Source organism: Ovis canadensis, chromosome 1 (assembly GCF_042477335.2).
Source record: "Ovis canadensis isolate MfBH-ARS-UI-01 breed Bighorn chromosome 1, ARS-UI_OviCan_v2, whole genome shotgun sequence".
Taxonomy (NCBI): Eukaryota; Metazoa; Chordata; class Mammalia; order Artiodactyla; family Bovidae; genus Ovis; species Ovis canadensis.
In genome coordinates, this window is record NC_091245.1 from 107,941,299 (window position 1) to 107,953,565 (window position 12,267).

Here is a 12,267-nt window from a genome sequence, read left to right on the forward strand (position 1 = left end):
CCTTGTCAGGCACATGTGTATACATCCATCCTAGAATTATTTATTGACTGTGTAACTGTTTGTTCTGGGGATAAGATAAAAGGGTTCTCTCTAGACCAACAGGCCTGTCTTCCCAGAACAAACCTGCTGAGCAGTGGTCAAGGAGGAAATACTTTGTAAGCCCCACCCAGGGGTGAGAAGAGTTATATAAAGGGCTCCTAGGGCTTTTCCTCTCTTTCTCCTCCTAGATATTTACTCTGCAACTGCACAGGCTGGCAGGCAGCCTCTGATGGGGCTCTGCTCAGAAGACACCCACCTATGCTGGGCCTGCAGGCTCTTGGGATTCACCAGCCTCCTCCTCAGTGAGTGGTCGGGGCTCTGGGAAGGGAAGGCCTTTGGGTGGAGCATGAGGCAGGGTCTCCTTTCCACACGTCTTGTCTTAGGTGAACATAAAGACAAAAGAGCTCTGTAATTATTTAGCAAATGCAGTGCATTTTGTTTAGAGTCTCAGGAGAGACTGATGAGCCTGGGACCCCTGAGCTCAAGCAGCCTTGACTGCATCAGGGAACCATTTCCCAGGAGGTGAGGTTGCTCCTGTTGCAGTAACCCGGAAGCCAGGAGAGCTTCCCTGGGGCCCTGGGGTGAGGAAGGGAGATAAAGAGCATGACTCCTTGGGGCAGAGGGCAAGGGAAAAAGCTCTTCCTGGTGTGGACTCAGGGGAACTGACAGGCTGTGCAGCTGTCCTACGGAGGAGGGGGCTGACTAGAGCCCCCAGTCTGAGCTGGAGGAAGCAATTCTAGTCCAAGTTGCTTGGGACTTTTCCATTAAAAAAGGAGGGCGACCACACACTCCCCACCCAGGTTAAGGGCTCAGCGGTTAGCAGATCTTCACAAAGTAGAGGGTCCTTGAAGGTCTCTCTTTTATCTTAAAAGAGCTCATGAAATTTACCTTCCACCTCAGTGTCAGCTTTCATGAAAATTAAAAAAAAAATTACCTTTAGGAAAAACAAATACTCTAGGAAGATGCCCTCTCTAGATGTAAAACAGTGTTTCAGGACAAAGCTCTGAAAATAAAGGACATGCTTATCATTCACAAATGACTGAACAAGATGGACAGTATTTGTACCGTGGAGCATTATAAAACCTTAAAAAATGCATGTACCAATTGGTTGGAAGGGATTTCCAATTTCCCTAAGGTCAGATGCACGTATCTACATCAGTAAGAGACAGAGAGCTGTATTTAATAAAATCCTAGCTGTGGAAACAGCAGTCCTCAATATTTAAGGGTGTCGATACACCCGCATGTTCATGAGAGTGTGCAGAAAATGCAGAAGGAAACATCGTAGGTTGCCCAAGGGGGTCAAAGTGGAGAAAAAGGTTGGAGGCGGAGGATAGAGATTAGAGACAATGAGGAATTAAGCGAAAAGGGAACTGAAACAAAAGCAAAGACTGTTCCCCAAAAGAATGCGTAAATGCCTGTGAATTTATGGAAAGTTGTATGTTTGTAACAGATAAAGAAATTGAGCAAAAATTAACAAAGAAAGTAAGGAGGTATAGTAAATTAAAGGACTTCTCTGTAGCTCATATGGTCAAGAATCTGCTGCAATGCAGGAGACCAAGTTTTGATCCCTGAGTTGGGAAGATCCTCTGGAGAAGGTTATGGCAATCCACTCCAGTGTTCTTGCCTGGAGAATCCCATAGACAGAGGAGCCTGGCGGGCTACAGTCCGTGGGGTCACAAAGAGACATGACTGAGCGACTAACACACACATAGTAAATTAAGAATTCTGATGGAAGTTTGGAAAGCTTTTATTGTTACAATTCTTTGTTTCATTAATTCTTGCCATTAGATGAACTATCAGGAAATTAAATGAAATTTCATGAATTAGAGAGTATTTGTAACTATTTGATTCAACACTGAGACTTGTAGTAAAGACTAGATTCCTTTTAATGAATAAAATGTAGCTTTCTTCTCCAATGCTATTTAACTGGAAAAATATTTATATTCAACATTACAGTTTTCTCCACAGGCCCTGGAAGATTCACAAATTAGAAAGAGAGGGAAACAGAAAGGGAGACAAAGGGAGAGAAAGAGAGAGAGAAACAGTTTTAATTTCTCATTTTAAAGATGAGACTATTTGCACCCAGAGAAGGAAAGTGACTTTCTCAAGGTCACACAGGATCTGGGGAGGAGTGGAATTCGTTGCCACCGTAGCTCCAGCCTTCTTGGTACCTAGTGAGATGGACACCTCCCACTGGAGGTTGGGCAGCCTGGGTAGACTGGAAGAGGCATCCCTGGAAGGAATGTGCTTGCTGAATTGCTTTACACATTATTACCAAAAGGTGTGTGGGGATTGGTGGCTCACTTGCTGGCCCAAAGCCAACAAAACAGGCCAGGTTGGTGGAAAGGAAAGTTTGCTTTACTTCAGATACCGGCAACTGGGGTGGGGGCGGACATCTGTCCAAAGGCTGACTCCTCACCCTGCCTGGCCACCAGTGAGGCAAGAGCTTTTATAGACAGAAGGAGGGGGCTACATGCAGAAACAGCACAGTGAGGTCTGACAGTTGTCTTCAAATCAGTCATCAGTGGTCTGACCAGCCATCACCTTGATGATTTTAGGTATGGCACCCCACTCCAGTACTCTTGCCTGGAAAATCCCATGGACGGAGGAGCCCAGCAGGCTGCAGTCCACGGGGTCGCTAAGAGTCGGACATGACTGAGAGACTTCACTTTCACTTTTCACTTTCATGCATTGGAGAAGGAAATGGCAACCCACTCCAGTGTTCTTGCCTGGAGAATCCCAGGGTTGGTGGAGCCTGGTGGGCTGCCATCTATGGGGTTGCATAAAGTTGGACATGACTGAAGTGACTTAGCAGCAGCAGCAGCAGCAGCAGCAGCAGCAGCAGCAGCAGCAGCAGCAATCTTCAGTTCCAGGGTTGGTTTGTTTCCATTTCTTTGAGGCCAGTTCTCAGGACTGTGGCAGCTCATGTCCTGGGCACACTCTGGGCATCATGTAGCTAACCTCTCCACCTGGGGTTTCAGTATAAGACAGCTCACAGGATATGGCTTAAAACATTATCTATAGTCCCTGAGAGGGAACTAAAGATCCTTGACTATGCTTAATGACTACATTATTATTACTTGGTCTCCTTTGTGTTCCTTTGTTTCTGCATTTCTCATTTCTCTGATTAAACATTCTTTGGCTAAAGTTTCCCACAGACAAAAGGCAGGCAGAGGATGTGGTGGGGGCAGGGGGTCAAGGACCATAGGCTTCTGTTCCATTTCAATATCAGTTGGGGTGTGGGGGGAGGGAGTGATTCTGCAGGTGAAGTATTTGTCTTTATCATTCTTAAAATCTTTAACCTTTTCCTGGGCAGAGGTTTGGAAGGAGAAATGGGAAAGGAAGCTTCAATGTGGGTTCAGTTCACACTGTCATTTCCCAGAGATACCGAAGCTGCTGTTTAGGACAGTCCTTGCACTATGGGACCCGCTCATCATAGCAACTGGGGCATTTACTCAATGTGTTCCTGTGTCTGCTGACGGGACCTGGAGAACAAATGGCCCGTGACATCATGTGCTGTAGACAGAGACACAGAGACAGAGTAGCCGGTACAGAAATGCAGTTGGATTTGATCACTAGTTGAGAGGGAACCATTGTTTCTTAGTGTGATGATGTGGGAAGAGTGAGAAAATGCACACAATTTTATCTTGGTTGTTGAGGTTTAAATTTTATATTATTGAAACATATTTTTAAACTCACCTTACTTACAACCACACCCTCTCTGGCTTTATTTCCTTCTGCGGAATTAGATCTTTTGTAAATGACAGAGTTCTTGCTGCCTTCCTTCTCTTTCTAAGTCTTCTTTCATCTTTACCACAACTGGTGCTCAGAATCAGCTTCTGGCTCCTTCCTGTAGCCTGAGGACTGAGCCTCCTCTCTCCCTGGTTCCCTTCTCTGGCTGGACTGCTGTTTAACCCTCAGCTGGCCAGAAGTCCCTGCCCTGCTAAACCCCTCTGAGTACTTACTTCCCCTTTCTCAGGAGAGGCAAGCTGGAGGATGAGCCTCCAGGAGCTGCTCAGATCCTGGTGATGAGACAGCCGTGCTGGGAGGGGAGCCCCTGGGGAGGTCAGGGGCAGGGTGGGGAGCTGGTGGGAGCTCCTGCAGGGGAGAAGCCCTGGGCTGGGAGCGGGGAGCCCCGGTGCCAGGTGTGGCTCTGCCCTGTGACCCAGGCCAGGTTCACCCCCTGGGGAACCTCCTCCTCTGTGACAGGGGGAGCCTCGGCAGATCCTTTCTAAGGTCCCTCTAACGGTGATGTTCTGGGATTCAGTGCCTCCCCTCGACAGGCCTCTCCTGCGGGGACTTCAAGGCCTCTGCGCTGACTCTTTATCCTGTCTTGTCCTATTCCTGCGTCCTGACAGGGACTGCGAACAGGTGAGCCTGTTTAGGGCACCTTCAAAGAGAAGACCCCCAGCGGCCCTGTGGTCACCTCTCAGCCTTTCAAGGAGTGAAGGGGTGCTCCTCTTCAAGCACCTCTTGGGAATCCAGCCTGGCCCTCTGTTTTCTCTGCCTCTGTTCCTGGGAGGTGTCTCAGGACCCAGTGCGCTCAGACCACTTGCTGAAGGACATCACCTCCTTCACAGTGTGTGAAAACTTGGTCTACAAGCCACCCTCAGGAAAGCAAGCTACAGCTGTGCTGTTTAGAAACTGCTAATTAATGGTCTTGGCCGGACTCTTTCCGTTCCTGTCTGTTCAGCAGAAAATACCAGCTTCTTTCTCCTTATTTCCCTGGTGCTGACTCCCACTTAAAGCATGAGGGGAAGTAAGATGAACATTGCTTTGTTAGAGTTACTGGTGAAGATCCCTAAGGAAAGAGGCACACTGGAGATTGAAATGCTATATCCATGTCCTAATGCACGTATGCTTATGGAACAAGGACTGTTTCTTTGAGCTCCAGATTAAATGAATACTTATGGTTAGAGCCCATGGTTATACCAAAATTGTGTATTTTAAACATGAGATTAATTCTAAATGTCTGTCTGACTGTTGTTATTAAAGAATACTTCTATTTCTCTTATTAAAGAAGAGTAGAATAAAAAAATCACATCAGGAATGCTGAAATGAATTTAAAGACAGATATCCTGTGTTCACAGGGGTTTACAGTATTGATGGCAACATAAAAGCCTGGAAGGATGCATATCATTAACAGTGCTTACTTTTGGGAAGAGGCACACTTAGAACTTTTACTCAACTCCATATTCCATGTAATAGGTTTTATGAACACATGAAGTTTTTATAATTACAAAGGAAAGGAAGGGATAATGCCCAAACCAAATAGAGTCAATAATATAAAAATTTTCAGCCCAAGCTTGGCGTAACATGTAGCCTGTCCTTCCCTCCATCTTTCCCACTGTCCCTGGCAGCAGATATACTGAGGTACTTGGTGACGTGGGAGTCGACAGCGGCTGTGGATTCCAGCTGCTGTGGACACAGAATGAATTTCCTTTCAGTCTGGGCTTTGGTAAAGAAGGAGGCCCTGGCTGGACTCTGTCTCCCTATGGCTTCCAATGGGACTCACCCATGGGTGTCTGACTCTATGGAGCCCATCCCTGTACCCAGGAGGAGACCCCTGAGGGGGTCAGCTGGTGCAGAGGGAAGGGTCCACCCTGAGAAGTGGAAACATCTGCTTCTGACCCCAGGAGTGTCTGCTGAGGGGTCATCGTCATAATAGGGAGCAGCTCACATGTACGGAGCAATTATCAAACACTATGGTGTAAGCTTTCCTCTTGTTTTTCTTTTTCTTTTCTTTTTAAACTGAAGTACAGTTGATTTACATTGTGTTAATTTCTGCTGTACAGCAAAGTGATTAAGGTTTATAAATACATATCCCTTGTGGCTCAGCTGGTAAAGAATCTGCCTGCTATGTGGGAGACCCGATTTTGATCCCGGGGTTGGGAAGATCCCCTGGAGAAGGAAAAGGCTACACACTCCAGTATTCTGCCCTGGAGAATTTCATGGGTTCTCAAAAAATTGAACACGACTGAGTGACTTTCACTTCAAGTACATATATATATATATACACATATACATTCTTTTTTGTATTTTTTTCCATTATGGGTTATTGCAGGATATTGAATATGGTTCCCTGTGTTATACAATAGGACCTTGCTGTTTATCCATTCTATAGACATCACTTCTATATATATATCCATTCAATATAATGGTTTGCATCTGCTAATGCCAAGCTGCCACTTCGCCTCTCCCCATTCTCCCCCTTAGCAACCGCAGATCTGCTCTCTGTGTCCTGTGTGTCTGTGTCTGTTTGTAGACAAGTTCATTTGTGTCAGAGTTTAGATTCCACTTTTAAGTGACATCATATGGTATTTGTCTTTCTCTTTCTAACTTAATTAGCAATTGAGTAATTAATTAGTAATTAAGTAATTAGTAACATAATCTCTATGTCCATCCATGTAGCTGCAAATGGCATTACTTCATTCTTTTCCTGGCTGAGTAATATTCCACTGTATGTATGTGCCACAGATTCTTGATCTGTTCCTCTACTGATGGACATTAGGCTGTTTCCATGTTTAGGCTATTGTGAACGGTGCTGCTATGAATACAGGGGTGCATGTATCTTGGACAAAACTATAATTAAAAAACTTCCCTCTTCTTAAGTTCTAATAATAATTCTATGACAGAAGTGCTGTTACCATTCCCATTTCACAGATGAGAAAGCTGAAGGCAGATAGCTTATATTTCTGTTCAAGTCCATACAGCGTGGTCTTGACTCAAGCCTTGATGACTTTAATGTCCAAGCTTTGGCTGCTCTGATATCCTAGTCACCTAGTCTCACACCCAAGTAAATTTCCAGTGGATCAAAGATGTAAACATAAATATGGAATCAAAAAAGTACTAGAAGAAAAGAAGAGAATTAAGAACAAATTTTTGCAATATTTTTATGCAAGACATTAAAACAATAAGCCATAAAAGATTGATATATTTGATTTTATGAAAACAACAATTCACATGACAAATAGCCATAGAAAAAGCTGAAAAACAAACTGGAAAAAAATTGTACCATTTATGTTAGCAATGAACTAATTTTCTTAATGTACATCTGACTCTTACAAAATAATAGAAGAAAAATAAGTGTGGTTAAAGGACATTAGCAGACTGTTTACAGTTCACAGAAAAGGGCATAAAATGACTTAGACATCTGAAATAATGAACTATACCATTTATATAAGAAATGCTTATTAAAACTGTAATGACATATAACTTTCCCTATTAATGGCAAATGGCAACATGTTTCATCATCATACGTTGTCTGTTGGTGGGAGACCTAAACATTATTGGCAGAAGTGTAGATAGGAACACTCTTTGGAGAGTGATTTAACAGTGTCCATCAAAAGTTCAGATGTACATGCTTCGACCTATTAGTAACACCAAAATCTTGTAGTAACAACTAAAAGATTAGTAACACCAAAATAACACATACCATGTGGGCAAAGACTCAAAGCCAAGGATGTTCACTGCAGCACTGTTTGTAGTAGAAAGAAACAACTTTATCCATGAGAAGCAGTCCAGAACATCTGCAGCCCTTAAATGAGTGGCTTCTAAGTGTAGAGGCCCAGAGTGGGCTCTTGCATGTGCTATTATGAGAAAAGGTGAGGAGCAGAACAGCACATGCTGAGTGTGTTCATGTATGAGCAGGTACACATATGTGTTTGTAAATGCATAGACTGCCTTTGGATGGTACACAAAAAATAGGCAATGGTGCCAAACTGTGGGAAAGAGAACTGGGCAGTGAGAATCAGAGATGGGGGAGAAACTTCATTTTCAATCTCATCTCCTCCTTTTCTAACCATATGAAGTTATAATCTGCTTACAATAAAAGAAAATTAAAAATCACTCAGTGTATCTGTGATGAAATTTCCTTATCCTTCAAATGGGGATAATCATCTTTAACTGCCAGTTTTGATGGTTGTCTTGTGGATAACTAGATACTTAGTACCTGATGGGGCTCCTGAAATGTAGCGGCTGGAATCACGTTCATGGGGGAATGGGCTACCTCTTGTTCTAAGCAGTGAAAGCATCAAAATCCATCTAACAGTAATCCTGATGTAATGATAACAACAACTAAATACTAACTTCTGGGTGCTTTTTATGTATCATCTTATTTAACCTCCCGGGAACTCCAAGAATACTCTTGATTCTCACCCCACCATTCAGATGTAGGAAATCAAGGCTTAGATAGTTTAGGAAATTGCAAAAATCACTCAGCACTAATGGGTGGGTCTGGGACTTGAACCCAGGTCTGTTTCACACCTGATTTGCTGGTCCAGAGCCCTGGCTCCCAGGAAGCCCTCCTAGTGCCAACATGTAGTTCCTGGGTGCCACCTTTCCAGGCGGGCTGCAATAACAAAATATCAAACACTGGGCGACAAACAACAGAAACGTATTTTCTCACAGTTCTGGAGGCTAAGACGTCCTTGAGCAAGTTTTTGGCCAGTCTGATTTATGATGAGAGCTATCTTTTCAGCTTGTAGATAGATGCCTTCTTGCTGTGCTGATGTGAGCTTTGCTTAGCGTGGAGACACACACACACACACACACACAGAGGGAGGGAGAGAGACAGCCCTTTGGCGTCTCTTCTGATAAATGCATTTTTCCTGTCAGATCAGGGCCCCACTCTTACAACCAAATTTAACCTTAATTATTTCCGTAGAGGTTCCAGCTCGAAATACAGTCACACTGGTGGTTAGGGCTTCAACATATGAATTTGGAGGGTACGCAAACATTTAGTTCATAACAAAGGGAACTATTTTTTTTGGCTGCCTCTAGCTTCTAGCGTTTGCTGGCAATCTTTGGCATTCCTTGGTTTGTAGACATATCACAGCAGTTGTCCATCTTCACGTGGCAGTTTCCCCAAGTCTCTTCACATTGCCTTCCTTCTAAAACTGTTTGTATCTATGTCCCGATTTCCTTTTTTCTTTTTTTAAAATAAGGATGCCAATTATATTAGATAAGGGCCCACTGTAATGACTCCATCTCAACTTGACTACATGTACAGGTTGTTGTTGTTGTTTAATTGGTAAATCATGTCTGACCCTTTTGCGACCTTATGGACTGTAGCCTGCCAGACTCCTCTGTCCATGGGAATTTCCCAGGCAAGAAACTGGAATGGGTTGCCATTTCCTTCCAGGGGATCTTCCTTACCCTAGAGTCGAACCCACATCTTCTGCATAGCAGATGGATTCTTTATCGCTGAGCCACCTGGGAAACCCTTATGTACAAGTACCCTATTTCTAAATAGGATCACATTCTGAGGTTCTGGAGGTTAGGACCTAAATATATCATTTCTGGGGGACAGAATTCAGTGCACAAAAGTTTCCCCCATTTGTCCCATGAAAAGCTGCCCTCCTGACTGAGGGACACTTGATTCTAGTTAATATGTCGGTAAACTCACCCCCATATAGCTAGGGTGCCCTGCTAGAGACAACATTTGCGTTTTCTTCTTTTTAAATTAATGCATGTTTTCAGATACATCTTTAAATAAACTAGCACAAATAACTGTGAATCACCTGTGAAAAAGGTCATCGAAAAAAAGACTTCCTTGTGAGTTCTCCCTTGGTTACAAAGATGTTGTGTGAGTAGTTTGCATTTTTTAGGAGAAGAAAGAGAAACAGATCTTTAGCGTTTTGAGACTCAGAAGTGTGCCTTCTTGGTGAGTACGGTTGTGGATGGCGCCTGTGCTGAGCCTTGGGGAGCAGTTTAGGAGTTTGTTGTTGAGGAAGATGGGCTGGTCCAAGGTTCAGGGTCTGCGATCTGATGCCCAAGGAAGAGGCCAGGTGTGAAGAGAAAGGGGCCTTTCTTCTATAGTCACTTTGGTTTATCTAAGGATGACCTTTTCTCTACAACTTCGACTGCCACCCTCAAGACCCACTCTTCACAGATGCTATCACTCTTGCGATGGAAGTCACAGTTTTATACAACCTATAAAGTGACAACCCATATGAGTGATATCATCACGTCTGCTGCGCTCTGTTCCTTAGAAGCCAGTCACTAGATGCAGCCCACAGTCCAGGGGAGGGGGTTACACAAGGGTGTACACACGAGGAAGGAGGGACTTTAGAAGCTGCCTCTTATGGTTATACACTGTATGTGCCTGGAAATGTGCTGAGTGATATTTGATCTGTTATTTAATTCATACCATTATGATGAAGCAGATAAGGAAACAGAAGGTTAGAAAGGTTAAGTAACATGTTCAATTTTACAATTCTCTAGAATCAGGACTTGATTTCAGAATTGCATTAAATTCATTTTACTAATTGATTTCCCAGAATCAAGAGAGAATATTGGGTAGATTTCATTAGAAAGATGGCTTTCTGTGGCTTTCTCATTTGTTCTTGATTTGAAAATACTCATGTTTCCTGTTCCAAATGCCCTAGGTGTCTTCAGCATTGTGGCAAAGAGTTCTAGAGTCCACATTCCTCTGCAGGGGATCCGAGGAGGTTTTGTGTTGATTCATGTGATCAAGAAGCAAGAAGCTGAACCAGAGGAGGTCTCATGGGGCTTTGGCTCTGAGTCAAACTACAGAGTCCTGCTGCGAGTACGTCGTGGGGCAGACACCCCAACCTGGGTCAGCCTCCAGGACAAGTACCAGCACAGGGTCCATGTGCCCAATGTGACGTCCCTGAGGATTGAGAACCTGATCCCAGAGGACAGTGGGCAGTACCGGGCTCGAGTCAGCTTCACTGGAGGAATAGAATTTAACCAGGTTTTCCACCTCACTGTCTATGGTGAGTGACACCTCCTCACCATGGCTTTCCTCCTTTTGTGCTAGGAGGGTCACATAGGCCCCATTTTTCAGGATCCCTTCCAGATACCAGCTTTCATATCCTATTTTCTCTTCAGAATTAGGGTAAGTAGGCTTACCACAAATGGTGAGCAGAGCTGAGATTCACACCAGGGATAAAATCACTTCAGTGTCTTGGGAGAGGAGAATGAAAACAATTTTCATAACAATTATCATTCTTTGTTAGGACTTAGTTTACTTGATTTGTATATTAATTTTCTATTGCTGCTATCATAAATTACGATAAACTAGTGGCATAAAATAACACAAATGTAGGGCTTCCCTGGTGGCTCAGATGGTAAAGAATCTGTCTGCAATGCAGGAGGCCCCGTTTGATCCCTGGGTTGGGAAGATTCCCTGGAGAAGGAAACGGCAACCCACTCCAGTATTCTTGCCTGGGAAATCCCATGGAGAGAGGAACCTGGAAAGCTACAGCTCATGGGGTCACAAAGAGCTGGACACGACTGAGCGACTAACAGTTTCAATGGGATAAAACAACAAAAATGTTTTATCTTACCTGGCTGTAGGTCAGAAGTCGGACACAGTCTCACAGAGCTTTTAAAGACAAGGTGTTATGAGATGGATGAAACTGGAGCCGATTATACAGAGTGAAGTAAGCCAGAAAGAAAAACACCAATACAGTATACTAACACATATATATGGAATTTAGGAAGATGGCAATGACGACCCTGTATGCAAGACAGGGAAAGAGACACAGATGTGTATAACGGACTTTTGGACTCAGAGGGAGAGGGAGAGGGTGGGATGATTTGGGAGAATGACATTCTAACATGTATACTATCATGTGAATTGAATCGCCAGTCTATGTCTGACGCAGGATGCAGCATGCTTGGGGCTGGTGCATGGGGATGACCCAGAAAGATGTTATGGGGAGGGAGGTGGGAGGGGGGTTCATGTTTGGGAATGCATGTAAGAATTAAAGATTTTAAAATTTAAAAAATAAAAAACTAAAAAAATAAAAAAAATTATAAAAAAAAAAATAAAGACAAGGTGTTAGTACATCTGTGTTCCTTCCTGGAGGCTTCAGGGCAGAAATGTTTTCTTGTTTTTTCCACTTTCTAGTGGTTGCCTACATTCCTTGGCTTGAGACAACCTTCCTCCATCCTCAAAGCTGGCAATAGTGGGACCAATTCTTCTCACATTGTATCGCTTTGAACTACTCTCTTTCCATCTTCTATTTTTAAGGATTTTTGTGATTACATTGGGCCCATCCAGATAATTCAGAATAATCTCTATTTGAAGGTCAGCTCATTAACAACCTAAATTCTATTATCTTATTCCCTTTCTCCTGTCTTCACAGATCTTGAGATGTATGATAGAAGGGCGAGGACACTAAATTGCTGACCACAGTTTGGAAATTCATGTGTACCTAGAGCTTCTTGCCCTCTCTCCTACCGAACACTAGCCTGAGG

The 12,267-nt window shown here is 43.7% G+C and overlaps 1 long non-coding RNA gene across 1 annotated transcript; it reads left to right on the forward strand.

Annotated features, from left to right (window-relative positions):
- The first annotated feature begins 214 nt into the window (after window positions 1-214).
- On the forward strand, window positions 215-11,835 carry LOC138416046 (uncharacterized). The gene is made up of 3 exons (XR_011247490.1): window positions 215-341; window positions 10,428-10,778; window positions 11,362-11,835. It is a non-coding gene; the product is annotated as an uncharacterized lncRNA (long non-coding RNA).
- The last annotated feature ends 432 nt before the right edge of the window (window positions 11,836-12,267 follow it).